The sequence below is a fragment of the Schistocerca piceifrons genome, chromosome 5 (assembly GCF_021461385.2).
Source record: "Schistocerca piceifrons isolate TAMUIC-IGC-003096 chromosome 5, iqSchPice1.1, whole genome shotgun sequence".
NCBI classification, from domain to species: domain Eukaryota; kingdom Metazoa; phylum Arthropoda; class Insecta; order Orthoptera; family Acrididae; genus Schistocerca; species Schistocerca piceifrons.
This window is the reverse complement of record NC_060142.1, coordinates 158,034,837-158,048,517: the sequence shown is the minus strand read 5'-3', so window position 1 is coordinate 158,048,517 and position 13,681 is coordinate 158,034,837.

Sequence of the window (13,681 nt, the reverse complement as noted above, 5' to 3'; positions counted from 1 at the left end):
CCTCTTCCTTCAAGACATCCACTAAGTCCCCAATATAGCTCATTGACTCTGGTAACTTTCGCAGCATATAATTTAACTTCTCCTTTTCCGTTACTTTAGCACCTGCAGATTTCAGCTCATTTACAGTTTTTTCAAATGCACTGAAAAATGTCCCCGTATCACTGTAATCACTTAACCTCAATTTGTCCAACTTGTTTCTGCATAATATTTGAAGGGCTGTAGACTCTTTCGAATATAATTCATCAAATTTCTTCATGATCTCGAAAGCACTTTCTCTGTTACTCACGAATTCTAGTTGCTTATTTGTGATTGCACCATAAATATAGTTGATAGCCTTCAAGTCCTCTTCATCCCACGTTTCGTTGTCTGAACTCACTTTTGCCCGCGTAGTCACTGTATGGCATTTCTTCGTTATTAGGTACATGATTATCCGCTGCTTCCAGTTCCCATAGTCCTCGCCATCAAATACAGGAATAGTTATATCAGCCATGTCGAACTTTCTGAATAACACGCGACGGCCACAATATAATATTTAACTTCTACTTTTCTTTTCAACAACCACGCTCTGCTACCATGTTTTGAATCACGTTCACACTTTTACTTATAAAATACTTCATTAAAATATACATATGTTCACTTTACAAAAGACACACGAAGACTATCTATTGCGCCTCATCACTCACGCATATATACACAAACATAGCTGTCACCACAATCGATACTTCTCGAACATACTCGATATAACTTATTCTAGAACGATGTTCTGGAACTTTCTCATATCCGATATAAATGTATTATATAATTCCAACACGTACAAGTGGTTCTCTTTTCTGCAAAAGTCTCTTTAATTTTCCTGTACGCAGTATCTATCTTACCCCTAGTGAGACATGCCTCTACATCCTTACATTTGTCCTCTACTCATCCCTGCTTAGCCATTTTGCACTTCCTGTCGATCTTATTTTTGAGACATTTGTATTCCTTTTTACCTGCTTCATTTACTGCATTTTTATATTTTCTCCTTTGATCAATTAAATTCAATATTTCTTCTGTTACCCAAGGATTTCTACTAGCCCTCGTCTTTTTACCTACTTAGTCCTCTGCTGCCTTCACTACTTCATGCCTCAGAGCTACCCATTCTTCTTCTACTGTATTTATTTCCCCCATTCCTGTCAATAGCTCTCTTATGCTCTCCCTGAAACTCTGTACAACCTCTGGTTTGGTAAGTTTATCCAGGTCCCATCTCCTTAAATTTCCACCTTTTTGCAATTTCTTCAGTTTTAATCTACAGTCCATAACCAATAGATTGTGGTCAGAGTCCACATCTGCCCCTGGAAATGTCTTACAATTTAAAACCTGGTTCCTGAATCTCTGTCTTACCATTATATAATCTATCTGATACCTTTCAGCATCTCCACGATTCTTCCATGTATACAACCTTCGTTTACGATTCTTGAACCAAGTGTTAGCTATGATTAAGTTATGCTCTGTGCAAAACTCTACCAGGCGGCTTCCTCTTTCATTTCTTCCCCCCAATCCATATTCACCTACTATGTTTCCTTCTCTCCCTTTTCCCACTCTCGAATTCCAGTCACCCATGACTATTAAATTTTCGTCTCACTTCACTACCTGAATAATTTCTTTTATCTCATCATACATTTCTTCAATTTCTTCGTCATCTGCAGAGCTAGCTGGCATAGAAACTTGTACCACTGTAGTAGGCGTGGGCTTTGTGTCTATCTTGGCCACTGTAATACGTTCACTATGCTGTTTGTAGTAGATTACCTGCACTCCTATTTTTTTATTCATTATTAAACCTACTCCTGCATTACCCCTATTTGATTTTGCATTTATAACCCTGTATTCACCTGACCATAAGTCTTGTTCCTCCTGCCACCGAACTTCACTAATTCCCACTATATCTAACTTTAACCTATCCATTTCCCTTTTTAAATGTTCTAATCGAGCTGCCCAATTAAGGGATCTGACATTCCATGCTCCGATCCGTAGAACGCCAGTTTTCCTTCTCCTGATAATGAGTAGTCCACACCCTGAGATCCGAAAGGGGACTATTTTATGTTCAGAATATTTTACCCACGAGGACGCCATCATCATTTAACCATATAGTAAAGCTGCATGCCCTCGAGACAAGTTATGGCTGTAGTTTCCCCTTGCTTTCAGCCATTCGCAACACCAGCACAGAAAGGCTGTTTTGGTTAGTAATACAAGGCCAGATCAGTCAATTTTCCAGACTGTTGCCTCTACAACTACTGAAAAGGCTGCTGCCCCTCTTCAGAAACTACACGTTTGTCTGGCCTCTCAACAGATTGGTAGCTATTGTGGTAGCACCTAAGGTATGTCTATCTGTATCGCTGAGGCACACAAGCCTCCTTACCAATGGCGAGGTTCATGGTTCATTTGTTTCAATATGGTACATAAACATGTATGGTACAAAATGTTTGTGAAAACTAGGCAGTCATGGTATACACTCTATTGCTTTGATAAACTTTTGGGAGGGATTGCTGTATATAAATCTGCTTAGTGCTGGCAGCTTTCAGCTCAGTGATAATCAAAACTTTAATTTGTGCATTGCAGACAGTTAAGACATTCCTGCGTTATTTTATATACTCTCAGAACCACTTAATATTTCATAAACTTTAGTTTGTTGTGGAAGGCAGATCTAGAGAAAATAATTCAGAGATTTCATTTTTCGTAATATGTAAAACCAGCAAGCTGAGCTGATTTTCAATGGATTTTTAATCCAGGCAATATCCAGGCGTGGCTGAATCAGGATGGAGGCAGGATATGGCTATCTGCTTAAAATGAAGGCCATAACCAGATGACTAGCTGTCACAACTGGAATTTATGGCCTCAGAATCTTAGTGTTAAGTGGTACAAGTCACGTATTCTGCAGCATCATGATTTTGCCACAGCCAGACTGAAGGCTTCCCTCTGTCAGCAATGCCTTTATTATATTTATTTTAGTGTCCCCTGCTCAGCAGAACATGCTGTGGGAATGCTACCTATGTGAACTGAGCATGGGTAGGTGTGAATCTAGTAACATCTGGTACTGCACCAGCCCATGCCCAGCAAGACACACTAGCAGAATCATAGAATAGAATGGAATAAAAGTTTTGATATCCTTTAGATAATCTACTCTGTACCAGCAGTGAGGTGTCTGTATAGAGAGGTTTACAGATAATTGTGGCACAGATTGTTTACGGTAGTAGTTTGTAATTTTCTCTCAACGTCTTAACGACAAATGTTTATAAATCTGAGTTGGTTACTAACCTTCGTTTTTCTTCTACGTTTAAATCGTATACAACATTAAGAGTTGCCTATGGAATCCTACTCCTAATATGGGACATCACACTGTTCGGAGTTGATCAAGTGTAGAGGCATACTCCCATATTATTACATCCCCATTATACAGGGTGTTACAAAAAGGTACGGCCAAACTTTCAGGAAACGTTCCTTACACACAAAGAAAGAAAATATGTCATGTGGACATGTATCCGGAAACGCTTACTTTCCATGTTAGAGCTCATTTTATTACTTCTCTTCAAATCACATTAATCATGGAATGGAAACACACAGCAACAGAACGTACCAGCGTGACTTCAAACACTTTGTTACAGGAAATGTTCAAAATGTCCTCCGTTAGCGAGGATACATGCATCCACCCTCCGTCGCATGGAATCCCTGATGCGCTGATGCAGCCCTGGAGAATGGTGTATTTTATCACAGCCGTCCACAATACGAGCACGAAGAGTCTCTACATTTGGTACCGGGGTTGCGTAGACAAGAGCTTTCAAATGCCCCCGTAAATGAAAGTCAAGAGGGTTGAGGTCAGGAGAGCGTGGAGGCCATGGAATTGGTCCGCCTCTACCAATCCATCAGTCACCGAATCTGTTGTTGAGAAGCGTTCGAACACTTCGAGTGAAAAGTACAGGAGCTCCATCGTGCATGAACCACATGTTGTGTCGTACTTGTAAAGGCACATGTTCTAGCAGCACAGGTAGAGTATCCCGTATGAAATCATGATAACGTGCTCCATTGAGCGTAGGTGGAAGAACATGGGGCCCAATGAAGACATCACCAACAATGCCTGCCCAAACGTTCACAGAAAATCTGTGTTGATGACTTGATTGCACAATTGTGTGCGGATTCTCGTCAGCCCACACATGTTGATTGTGAAAATTTACAATTTGATCACGTTGGAATGAAGCCTCATCCGTAAAGAGAACATTTGCACTGAAATGAGGATTGACACATTGTTGGATGAACCATTCACAGAAGTGTACCCATGGAGGCCAATCAGCTGCTGTTAGTGCCTGTACATGCTGTACATGGTATGGAAACAACTGGTTCTCCCGTAGCACTCTCCACATAGTGACATGGTCAACGTTACCTTGTACAGCAGCAACTTCTCTGACGCTGACATTAGGGTTATCGTCAACTGCACGAAGAATTGCCTCGTCCATTGCAGGTGTCCTCGTCGTTCTAGGTCTTCCCCAGTCGCGAGTCATAGGCTGGAATGTTCCGTGCTCCCTAAGACGCCGATCAATTGCTTCGAACGTCTTCCTGTCGGGACACCTTCGTTCTGGAAATCTGTCTCGATACAAACGTACCGCGCCACGCCTATTGCCCCGTGGTAATCCATACATCAAATGGGCATCTGCCAACTTCGCATTTGTAAACATTGCACTGACTGCAAAACCACGTTCGTGATGAACACTAAGTTGTTGATGGTACGTACTGATGTGCTTGATGCTAGTACTGTAGAGCAATGAGTCACATGTCAACACAAGCACCGAAGACAACATTATCTTCCTTCAAATGGGCCAACTGATGGTGAATGGAGGAAGTACAGTACATACTGACGAAACTAAAATGAGCTCTAACATGGAAATTAAGCGTTTCCGGACACATGTCCACATAACATGTTGAGTGTTTATGGAAAAAGTTCAAGGCAATCGTAAAATGCGTTTTAGACAGGTACATGCCGAGTAAAACTGTGAGGGACGGGAAAAACCCACCGTGGTACAACAACAAAGTTAGGAAACTACTGCGAAAGCAAAGAGAGCTTCACTCCAAGTTTAAACGCAGCCAAAACCTCTCAGACAAACAGAAGCTAAACGATGTCAAAGTTAGCGTAAGGAGGGCTATGCGTGAAGCGTTCAGTGAATTCGAAAGTAAAATTCTATGTACCGACTTGACAGAAAATCCTAGGAAGTTCTGGTCTTACGTTAAATCAGTAAGTGGCTCGAAACAGCATATCTAGACACTCCGGGATGATGATGGCATTGAAACAGAGGATGACACGCGTAAAGCTGAAATACTAAACACCTTTTTCCAAAGCTGTTTCACAGAGGAAGACCGCACTGCAGTTCCTTCTCTAAATCCTCGCACAAACGAAAAAATGGCTGACATCGAAATAAGTGTCCAAGGAATAGAAAAGCAACTGGAATCACTCAATAGAGGAAAGTCCACTGGACCTGACGGGATACCAATTCGATTGTACACAGAGTACGCGAAAGAACTTGCCCCCCTTCTAACAGCCGTGTACCGCAAGTCTCTAGAGGAACGGAGGGTTCCAAATGATTGGAAAAGAGCACAGGTAGTCCCAGTCTTCAAGAAGGGTCGTCGAGCAGATGCGCAAAACTATAGACCTATATCTCTGACGTCGATCTGTTGTAGAATTTTAGAACATGTTTTTTGCTCGAGTATCATGTCGTTTTTGGAAACCCAGAATCTGCTATGTAGGAATCAACATGGATTCCAGAAACAGCGATCGTGTGAGACCCAACTCGCTTTATTTGTTCATGAGACCCAGAAAATATTAGATACAGGCTCCCAGGTAGATGCTATTTTTCTTGACTTCCGGAAGGCGTTTGATACAGTTCCGCACTGTCGCCTGATAAACAAAGTAAGAGCCTACGGAATATCAGACCAGCTGTGTGGCTGGATTGAAGAGTTTTTAGCAAACAGACCACAGCATGTTGTTATCAATGGAGAGACGTCTACAGACGTTAAAATAACCTCTGGCGTGCCACAGGGGAGTGTTATGGGACCATTGCTTTTCACAACATACACTCCTGGAAATTGAAATAAGAACACCGTGAATTCATTGTCCCAGGAAGGGGAAACTTTATTGACACATTCCTGGGGTCAGATACATCACATGATCACACTGACAGAACCACAGGCACATAGACACAGGCAACAGAGCATGCACAATGTCGGCACTATTACAGTGTATATCCACCTTTCGCAGCAATGCAGGCTGCTATTCTCCCATGGAGACGATCATAGAGATGCTGGATGTAGTCCTGTGGAACGGCTTGCCATGCCATTTCCACCTGGCGCCTCAGTTGGACCAGCGTTCGTGCTGGACGTGCAGACCGCGTGAGATGACGCTTCATCCAGTCCCAAACATGCTCAATGGGGGACAGATCCGGAGATCTTGCTGGCCAGGGTAGTTGACTTACACCTTCTAGAGCACGTTGGGTGGCACGGGATACATGCGGACGTGCATTGTCCTGTTGGAACAGCAAGTTCCCTTGCCGGTCTAGGAATGGTAGAACGATGGGTTCGATGACGGTTTGGATGTACCGTGCACTATTCAGTGTCCCCTCGACGATCACCAGTGGTGTACGGCCAGTGTAGGAGATCGCTCCCCACACCATGATGCCGGGTGTTGGCCCTGTGTGCCTCGGTCGTATGCAGTCCTGATTGTGGCGCTCACCAGCACGGCGCCAAACACGCATACGACCATCATTGGCACCAAGGCAGAAGCGACTCTCATCGCTGAAGACGACACGTCTCCATTCGTCCCTCCATTCACGCCTGTCGCGACACCACTGGAGGCGGGCTGCACGATGTTGGGGCGTGAGCGGAAGACGGCCTAACGGTGTGCGGGACCGTAGCCCAGCTTCATGGAGACGGTTGCGAATGGTCCTCGCCGATACCCCAGGAGCAACAGTGTCCCTAATTTGCTGGGAAGTGGCGGTGCGGTCCCCTACGGCACTGCGTAGGATCCTACGGTCTTGGCGTGCATCCGTGCGTCGCTGCGGTCCGGTCCCAGGTCGACGGGCACGTGCACCTTCCGCCGACCACTGGCGACAACATCGATGTACTGTGGAGACCTCACGCCCCACGTGTTGAGCAATTCGGCGGTACGTCCACCCGGCCTCCCGCATGCCCACTATACGCCCTCGCTCAAAGTCCGTCAACTGCACATACGGTTCACGTCCACGCTGTCGCGGCATGCTACCAGTGTTAAAGACTGCGATGGAGCTCCGTATGCCACGGCAAACTGGCTGACACTGACGGCGGCGGTGCACAAATGCTGCGCAGCTAGCGCCATTCGACGGCCAACACCGCGGTTCCTGGTGTGTCCGTTGTGCCGTGCGTGTGATCATTGCTTGTACAGCCCTCTCGCAGTGTCCGGAGCAAGTATGGTGGGTCTGACACACCGGTGTCAATGTGTTCTTTTTCCCATTTCCAGGAGTGTATATAAATGACCTAGTAGATAGTGTCGGGAGTTCTATGCGGCTTTTCGCGGATGATGCTGTATTATACAGAGAAGTTGCAGCATTAGAAAATTGTAGCGAAATGCAGGAAGATCTGCAGCGGATAGGCACTTGGTGCAGGGAGTGGCAACTGTCCCTTAACATAGACAAATGTAATGTATTGCGAATACATAGAAAGAAGGATCCTTTATTGTATGATTATATGATAGCGGAACAAACACTGGTAGCAGTTACTTCTGTAAAATATCTGGGAGTATGTGTGCGGAACGATTTGAAATGGAATGATCATATAAAATTAATTGTTGGTAAGGCGGGTACCAGGTTGAGATTCATTGGGAGAGTGCTTAGAAAATGTAGTCCATCAACAAAGGAGGTGGCTTACAAAACACTCGTTCGACCTATACTTGAGTATTGCTCATCAGTGTGGGATCCGTACCAGATCGGTTTGACGGAGGAGATAGAGAAGAGCCAAAGAAGAGCGGCGCGTTTCGTCACAGGGTTATTTGGTAACCGTGATAGCGTTACGGAGATGTTTAATAAACTCAAGTGACAGACTCTGCAAGAGAGGCGCTTTGCATCGCGGTGTAGATTTCTCGCCAGGTTTCGAGAGGGTGCGTTCCTGGATGAGGTATCGAATATATTGCTTCCCCCTACTTATACCTCCTGAGGAGATCACGAATGTAAAATTAGAGAGATTAGAGCGCGCACGGAGGCTTTCAGACAGTCGTTCTTCCTGCGAACCATACGCGACTGGAACAGGAAAGGGAGGTAATGAAAGTGGCACGTAAAGTGCCCTCCTCCACACACCCTTGGGTGGCTTGCAGAGTATAAATGTAGATGTAGATGTAGAACATCTTTTCTTTATTTGTGTGTGAGGAATGTTTCCTGAAAGTTTGGCCATACCTTTTTGTAACACCCTGTATGTAGTTAAATCAATTATCCAGCATAGAATACATATAAATTGAAATATTTCATTTAAAAGAAAAATGACTAACTGCAGTGAACAATTAATTTCTAAATCTTAAAACTAGAAAGGAGAAGCATGCCTGAAAGGTACCATGTTACTGCGTCAGGCGATCTTCACTAACAATTAAAATATATTTGATGTTTCTGAGCAACTGTACATGCAATTGGGAAAGCGTGGAGATTGTAACATTCCAAGTCACATGAATGATTCATGTTACTAAGTGTTTTAACCATGATATTCACTGGATGACTGCTGCTCAGGTATTGCTTATGGTTGTGATTCACAACATCTACAGTGACATTACAGATGTATAACCCGTATAACAAACAGATAATGATCAGCACTAGAGGAACAAACGTTACACCAGGAGTAATTACTCTGTGTAGGTAATCCTTAGTGTTCCAGTCATCAATATGGGCATTTGCATGGTCAAGAGTAATTTGCCCTTATTCCTGAACTAACAAATCACTGATAGACTGCAACGAAGGAATCATGGTGTTATTTTGCAAGACAGGGAGGCTGTCTGTATGTGGCAACACAAGGAGTGTTTCAAGTGGTTAAAATTCAAAGGACTTGATACTAATATTATGTGCATATGCTAGATAGGCAGATGGTCTGGCAGTGTCCACTATTAGCCAAAGTGACCTAATAGGTCTCAGACATAATTGCATGATTATAGCAGAGTAGAGTCTCTACAGTGGGTTGTGGTACAAAATATAGTCGACTGTTAGTGACATGGACGAAGCAGGTTTTATGTGCCGGCTAGGACAGTAGTCAAACATTTTCTGTACCCAGAAAGGCCCGTACAGGACCTGCAACATGCGATGACGAATACACGCTTCCAATGTGCGTTCACCGCGATGTCTCTAAACACTGACGCGACCATCATGATGCTGTAAACAGAACCTGGATTCATCCGAAAAAATGGAGTTTTGCCATTCGTGCACCCAGGTTCGTCGTTGAGTACACCATCGCAGGCACTCCTGTCTGTAATGCAGCGTAAAGGGTAACTGCAGCCATGGTCTCCGAGCTGATAGTCCATGCTGCTGCAATAGTCGTCGAACCGATCGTGCAGACGGTTGTTGTCTTGCATACATCCCCATCTGTTGACTCAGGGATTAAGACGTGGCTGCACGATCCGTTACAGCCATGCAGATAACATGTCTGTCATCTCGACTGCTATTGACACGAGGCCGTTGGGATCCAACACGGCGTTCCGTATTGCCCTCCTGAACCCACCGATTCCATATTCTGCTAACAGTCATTGGATCTCGACCAACGCGAGCAGCAATGTCGCGATACGATAAACCGCAATCGTGATAGGCTACAATACGACTTTTATCAAAGTCGGAAACGTGATGGTACCCATTTCTCCTCCTTACACGAGGCATTACAACAACATTTCACCAGGCAACGTTGGTCACCTGCTGTTTGTGTGTGAGAAATCGGTTGGAAACTTTCCTCATGTCAGCACTTTGTAGGTGTTGCCAACGGCGCCAACCTCGTGAGAATGCTCTGAAAAGCTAATCATTTGCATAGCATAGCATCTTCTTCCTGTCGGTTAAATTTCGCGTCTATAGCGCGTCATCTTCGTGGTGCAGCAATTTTAATGGCCAGTAGTGTATTTACCTGTGTGTTATTATGTGGATAGTGGTTCAAAAATGGCTCTGGGTACTATGAGACTTAACTTCTGAGGTCATCAGTCCCCTAGAACTTAGAACTACTTAAACCTAACTAACCTTAGGACATCACACACATCCATGCCCGAGGCAGGATTCGAACCTGGGACCATAGCGGTCGCGCGGTTCCAGACTGTAGCGCCTAGAACCGCTCGACCACTCCGGCCGGCTGTTGCCAGTGGGAATGGTGGTGTTTGCACTACGCTGGAGTGGTATGTGAAGCATTCGATTAGTAACTGAATATTTCAAGTTGAACTACTTTTGTAAAATGGCGGCAGAAAACTGAGTCAGTTCAAGAGTGGGGTAGAGTAAGTAGGAGGCATTGTGTTGCCTTGAATGCTTACGAATCATATGAGTCAGCACATATGTGGATGCAGGTGTAATGTGACACCTGAAGTTTTTTTGTCTTATGAGAAAAGTGCTCTGTCAGCAAAGTGGACCGGGTGGGCACTGATGGCCCGAATCCTAACATAAATTGGATATCTTGCAATAGAGTTAGAAATGGTGGTGTAGCTGTAGCCAACCACAGGATCAAATAATGGTACTGTCAGACTCATACATAACAGTAAAAAGTAATGGAGTCTAAAGTAGCATAATGTCAGAAGAATCTCTTGGACGATCTCCCAAAAAAGCTTATGAACTTTATAATGGAACAGGACGATCAGTAATATAGACATACGTGTAAGTGTAGATGAAAGTGTAAGTAGCATCATGTTCAGCTGTGTAAAGTTAGATGATGGAAAAGTCAGGTCTTACGGTTTAGGACATTGCTCATCATTGAAGCAGGTTCAGTTGCTGAAGCTTTGTGTAGATTACATTGTGTGCAAATCGGGCAACAACTATGGGATGACACTGGACACATTTGGGAGGACGATGATTCAATCCCGCATCTGGCCATCCTGATTTAGGTTTTCCGTGATTTCCCTAAATCGCATCAGGAAAATGCCAGGATGGTTCCTTTGATAGGGCACGGCCGACTTCCTTCCCCATCATTCCCTAATCCAGTGAGACCTGTTTGGTCTCTTCTACCAAAACAACCAACCAACCAAGTATGAGATGATATTGCTCAAGAGCAATAGAGCGATTGGTTCGAAACATGTCATAGGCAATGGCAGATAGTGAATAGTATAGGAGTGCACGTGTGCAAGATTTGTATATTAGTAGAAAAACTATGTGACACTAAGTCTTATTATCTAAACAGTATACATTACTCAATATGGTTCTAAGTTTTGATATGGTACTGTATTTCCTCTGAGAGAACAGGACATGAACATGCAACCATATATTTTTTGTCAGTAGGGTCTTCGCGTTGCTCGTATCAAAGTTTCCCTTGAAGGAATGCATTAATTCCAATCCAGAACATCTGATTCGAAGTAGACAGCTACACATGTTCATCTTCACAAGTTGAAGTGTGCAGCCCGATTTGGGTGAGTCAAATACGAGACACCAAGGTAGAGAATAGAAGAATACATGGTGGGAGAGGCAGTGGTACTTGAATTAATCTCACCATAAAGATGAGTTGAATTTAATAATTTATGCATCGTATTGTGGAAACATATGGCAGTCCATTGCACAGTAGAAGACTCTAACAATAATATGAATATCTTTTATGTGTGACCAGGCGAAACTACTTTTATCTGGCCACAATTGGGTGTTCTTTGACTGCTCCTGGGAGAAGGCTCATTTTAACGACAGCAGATGAAATATTAGTTCATTTTACTACGTAAATGAATGAACGATTTACTTAACTTTGACACATTTTTTCTCCACAGGATTACTGGATAATTTACATCTGTCATTGACCAGTAAAACATCACTTGTTGAAGTAATTAACAAACTATTTTCTGGAGGAACAAAATAGAACATTTGAAAAGTAAATTTCATCATAAACTTTAATGATCACTGTCCTACTTGATGATGTTGAATGCTGTAGCTGAGGTCTCGAAACTGTGGCAGCTATCTTGCTGGCTCGACGCTATACTGACCTCAGCATAAGAGCGCCACTATGCTGAGAGGAGGGCGTGGTCTTCAGGAGCTCTACCATATGTCGCAGATTGCAGCGAGTCATCACTAATATCTGTGGTACTGATTCACATTCCCAGAATCAGTGTGTCAACATCGATCTCTCTACGAAACCACGTTTTCCAAACGAAAAGGTGGTATAGATTACATGCATTGTGACAAAATCAAATGGCAAGTGAATGACAAAAACGCGCATAATGTAGTCAGATGGATAGGAGAATGGAAGTAGGGATAAGATCAGCTGGGAAAATGGTTGCTACCATCTGTTAGAGCTCTCAGCGCTCTGAGCAAACTGGAGCATTGCGCACCACAAACACGTCATTTGTCATGTCAGGTGCTCATGGCTAGACACAAGGTAATGTTACTGGCGCTAGGTTGGGATCAGAGAAGTGAACCAAAGGTTGCACCTTCGCAAAAATATATGCCAGAATTAACTAGATCTGACAAAAAGAACAGCAGGCAAAACACCATGATAGGGCCGGTTCAGAAGACTCAAGAAAAGCGGAAATGGCTAGTAAGTAACGCAGCTGTAATGTAGTTCTTACACTGTATGGATGGACCCATGAAAGAAAACAAAATACAGACATTTTGTCCCTCAAGAGGGGCTAGGACGATGGTAGTTGGAGGGGATGTGTGTGTGTAATGTGTAAAACGCAAACTGTAGAGTTCAACAATGACCTTACGAAATACAGAGTATAGGTCGAAGTCATCAGACTAGATGAGGAGGAACCTCCTGATGTACACCAAATTGTACTGTCGAATAGCATCACTTCATAAAGTCTTTTTGGTCATTCTTCTTGTATTGCGTTTGCAAGATGTCTCAGTTGTTGACAATAAATGACAGCTGTGAAAGTTAGACCTCAGGGGAGCAATTTGGAGTACACCACATTGTCACTGTTTCACCAGATGCATAACATTATCTTTTGTAGATGACACCCGTCTTTGTACAGAGAACTGCTGCTTTGTTTGGGCTCAGCCTTCCTTTCTTCTCCTTATGTTAGCATAAAACCCCATTTATCGTCGTCAGTAACGGTAAAGGTAGGAATGGTCGGTGCTGTTCATGAGCCACTTATGATGAGCAAGTAGATATAATCACCTGCCGATATTTGTAATTTTGGCTTAGAACATGTGGTACACATACAACCGATTTTTGAACCTTCCCCATTAGTTGCAAATGTCGCACGATGATGGAATAATCATAGGTCACCACTATTGCCAGACCTCGAGGAGTCTGTTATGTGTCATTGTGGACTAATGCGTTTACACGATATTCATCAAACTGCGAAGGTCTTCCTAAACACGGAGAGTTATTAATGTCAAAACGATCCTCCTTAAAACGAGAAAACCATTTTCTTTCCGTGCTCTGCGCCAATGCTTCTGGCAGCCTCCTCTGCCGTCAACCCTCTATTAAACTCAAATAGAATAATATGCTGGAAATGTTCAGGTTTCTTTACTTTCTAGTGTCCACAAGTCCACTCACT